A 4747-nucleotide genomic window follows, 5' to 3' on the forward strand; every position below is an offset into this window, starting at 1 on the left:
ATCCTGTCTCTCTTCATTTGATCGCAGTTTTTCTAAAGTGTACGATTTCCAGGCAAAGAATTTTCTGTTTTTTATACGAACACCTCTACCATTGCACTAATCTTCATTTACAAGAACATCGTTCTTGAAACCCTTCATGAACACTGCTCTGCAGGATTTGCATTGTCCGTATATTTCACATATTTCACATTCTGTCAAATGACAGAATATTCTGAGTGGGAAGGGACCCAAGGATCATTGAATCCAGCTCTTAGTTGAACGGCCCATACAGGGATTGAACCCACAACCTTGGTGTTATTACTGCCATGCTCTAACCAAGTGATCTTTGACCTTTGAGATCCTTTCCTGCCTGTTTCATTGTCTCTTTGACATCTTTTTCCTTAATTTTTATTTCAAATCCTCTTCAGTTACTTTGCTACCTACTTCCAAATTTCAGTCTCTCTCTGCTTTGTGTCTTTTAAACAGTGGCACTTGCAAGTGACAACTCCACTCTGCTCTTTTCGTTTACTAAGTTTTGGTCTGGCAAACAATGATTTGTGTGTGTGTCATGGTACTCCCTTATTACCTTTATAAGGGGGAATTTAAAAGATGTGTTTATTAAAATAACTGAATACTGAACAGGGTCCCCGGAGAAGCATTTACAGCATCAAGTCTTCCAGAATTCAAGAAGCACTTGGAAAATGCTCTCAGGCACATGGTGTAGTTCTTGAGGTTGTCCTGTGCAGGGCCAGGAGTTGGACTCAATGATCCTGTGGGTCCCTTCCAACTGAGGGTATTCTATGATTCTACTGGACTTTTTGATGTTGAGTATTTTTACTACATAGAATATTGAATAGCACTGTAAGTACTTTAGTACAATGCCACAGGAGAGATCAAAAAAATTAACATATTTACCAACATGCAGGAAAAAAGTGATTTAAAAATGTTGCCTATGGAATGAGGTTAATTCCTTCCAAACAAATATTTCAGTGCTACTTGCAATAATGGCAAATAGTTGTTTGTATATACAAAAGTTTGAGTGTACTTGCTCAGCTAATTCTATTCTCCTATATTAAGCAAGAGATTGAAATGGATATTCCCGACATCTCCTGTTTAAGAAAGTTTGCTCTCATTTTCAATTGGAATTATCCTTAGTTCCAGTAGGATACCCAGAAAGAGAAAATACCCAGTAGGTCTCCAAGGCTTGAAACCAATTCTATGTGTATAAAAGATTTAAAATTATGTCCATTCTCCATGCAAACTTTCTGAGAAACAAAAAAATTCAGGTTCAAAATCATGTGACTTTTGCCAAGGTTCCTGGGAACTTGGAGCCCAGACTTTGGATTGGGGAGTTTCAGACCTTAAAGTGGTGGCCCCAGCAACACTAGCAACTAACAGTTGTACCACTCTGAGTGGAGAAATTGTTTGATCCAAATGTTACTTGTCCTCACTGCAGCTATTTTTGCAGAAAACCACAAGATTTTTACTGGTTGAATGCAATGGCATGTGAGTTGAGCTCTCCAAGGAGTGCAAAGAACAGCAGTTCTGACAGTTTCGTTTCCCCACTCATGGTAAAAAACAAACAAACAAAAGACACAGAGCAAGCAGTGTGACACATAACTGCAACACTGGATTTTGTGGTATCCCTTAAACAGAGAGTCAGGGTGCAGCTCAGGTGTTGTAACCACAGAAACAGAAAATGTTATTTGGAAGGAAGGAGGATGTACACCAAATCTACTATGTCTCAAGCCTGACAGTGTTTCTTTAAAATGTCCTTAAGCCTGTTTAACACACCCCTACTTTTCACCACTCCCTGGGAACATGCACCACTTATAGTAACTTGTAAATCAAGAAAAACCGAACCCAGCAATTTATTCTCCAGTGTGCACTGGCTATTTTCACACACCCAGCTTGACCATATAATTAAGCTACAACAGAGCTCACTTGCTTGGAGCTTTCTGCTTCAACCTAAAATGAGTTCAGCACTGTGAGTTTAAATGTTTCAAATATGCTGGAGCAGAACTGTATATTTCAAAATTAAATTAAGAAAATTAAGAAAATATTTAGAATACAAAGATTGTGACTTAGGCACAATGCTATGAGGTTCTGCTCACAGATTCATAGAAGATGCCAAACCTCATTTATACTAGTTTGTCTGCAGCTCAGGGATCTGAACAGAGTGAATATAGTTATCTACAAGTAAAGCAGCTAAACCCCCAAATTCAAGTCTTACTGTTGCTATAGCTAGAGGATTCAAATCCATAAAAATCTGACATATTCCTTCTAAAAATATAAGGAATATTTCCTGTTTACCTGTGCGTGAAAGGAACAGAACTTCCAGGAAAGCAAAATGATTTTTTTAGTTCTTTCTGTCCTCTCATGTTACAATTTCTTTATGGTTCCAACATGGCCAGATTATAGTTTCCCTGTCACACTTTTTGTGTAAGTGGCCACAGTGCAGTAGGGAAGCTGATTTTATAGATGCAGTACTGCTGAGGCTGCAGAATGAGCCTTACAGCTTGAATTTTGGCCAGACAGAGAAAGAGAAAGAAAAAAACCTGCATCCTTGTTTCCTTCTCCTTTTAATTTAGCAAAAACTCCTTTCTACAAGAGAAAAAAAATTATTTGAAAACCTGCTATTACATGGAATTCATCTGACATGTCTAGGTGTTTAGCAACGGTGCAGATGCCTACATCTGACTTGTCATTTTTAGGCTCCCTTTCAAAACAGGGGAGAGAAATAGTAACTTCTACAGCCCAATCCTCTGACCTACTTTAGTCATCTGCATTAGTGTGAGATTACATTAGAGGTGTCTTGAGTGACATATTTAGAGGTAGGAGCCTAGCTTTTGATGCAACCTAGCTTTTTGGCTAAATAGGGCCTGGATGGAAAGTCTTGCCTAGTTCTGAGGAAAAAAATGTTTGAAAATAGTTGTCACCAGTTTGACTTCTCCTTCATTGAATAGAGTTCAAATTATTTGCTCAAAAATTCATTTGCATTTAGCTCTCTCAGGCTAATAGTCTGCATGAGGATTCAGAGCACCCTGCTCTTGAAATTATTGGGTTCTTCACATTATGCTCTTAAAGTACTGTGGCAAGATCTGGAGCCTGAGGAACTTACCTGGGCTTCTGTGATTAAATCTAGATAATTATAATCATTCCGTTCTGACTCTTTCCTTTGTAATCTCACTCAAATTATTTAGAAATCATCCCATTCCAAAGTGCAGCCTTGTTTTCCTTTCACTTAACAACAGCAACAAAAACAAATGAAAAAACCCACGGCTCAATTCTTTGTGTACTGAACATTAAAACTCATGTAAAAGATTTTTTTCTGCCATTATTCTTTTCAAAGTACTCACAGTTTGGAAAACAATTATTAGAAGAATATAATTTACTGAAAATAAAAGGGAAGGAGAAGTTGATATTTAAAATGCACTAACTTCCACACATTGTAAGAGTCTATTGGGCAGTTTATATCAAAGGACAAGTATTTTGTAAAGGTAAGAAGAGAGCTCAGCTGCTTCTTCAGTTTCTTAGCTCATAAAGCCCTACTTGCAAATGTGTTAATTTAGGAAATGTATTCTTCCTTTCTTTCATGTAGTTTGTGATTGAAATCTGTACCTCAAATTTAGTCCTTGGAAGATGCTTGGAAATGCTACTAAACCTTCTACTTTTGTGGGTAAGGGAGGACAAAAAGACAGCTGAATTCTCCAGAGAAGCTGTGAGGGGAATGTGGAGGGAAGATGACATTTCTGTGATACCATTTTCAATTTTACTCCTGCAGATTACCTTCATTTCAACACATATCATAAATCTGCCTTGCTATTTTTTTTCTGTTATTTGAACAGGTAAGCAATTTTATTGGTTTGCAAAGGTATTTATGAGTAAGGAAAAGGTCTTAAACATGTGCTAACAAAGTAAAGTTCTCTCCAATATTTACATATATACATACTCTACACATTTGTCATGTAACTAGAGAAGAAACTCATTCTGAAGAAATTAAGATGACAATGCTGAATGACTCTCAGCTGAGGGGCTGAATGACAACTCCATCACTAAGGAGTGATGGAGTTTTTTGGCTTATTTTAGTATGTGAAATATCAACATTCCAAAAAAAAAAAATGGTATAACCTTGATTGTACTGCTAATTGTTTACTGTTAATCAAAAAATTATGAAATTATTTTAATGCAATGTTAGTTATGTGCCTTATACAATTTTTGACTGCATAACATAGCAATGGCAGTCCTTGGTCAGCCCAAAGGTCTATTTAGCCCAATATTCTGTCTCCAACAGTTGCCAAAACCAAATGCTCAGGAAAGAGTGGAAGCATCCAAATTGCATTCCCTAAGCGCCCTTACAGTCTCTACCAATTTGCTTGTCAGGGTCTTTCTCAGTCCAGTGCAGTTTCTGTTTACTTGGTAAGCATCAGTGCATTTCTCTTCCACAAGCTTGTCTTGTGTCTCATTGAACTGTTTTATGTATGGGCGTACACACATGCATATGTAAGTATTTACATACATGCATGCATATACACACAAGCACAAGTACAGATACACACATATATAAATAAACTGTTGCATTTCATAAACTATTGGAAATACATCTTCCTGCAGCAAGGAAAGTTTACATATATACTGTAGGAAGAAACATCTCCTTTTTCTTTTTCTTTTTCTTTTTCTTTTTCTTTTTCTTTTTCTTTTTCTTTTTCTTTTTCTTTTTCTTTTTCTTTTTCTTTTTCTTTTTCTTTTTCTTTTTCTTTTTCTTTTT

Source organism: Neopelma chrysocephalum, unplaced genomic scaffold (genome assembly GCF_003984885.1).
Source record: "Neopelma chrysocephalum unplaced genomic scaffold, ASM398488v2 Primary Assembly neopelma1_25, whole genome shotgun sequence".
NCBI classification, from domain to species: domain Eukaryota; kingdom Metazoa; phylum Chordata; class Aves; order Passeriformes; family Pipridae; genus Neopelma; species Neopelma chrysocephalum.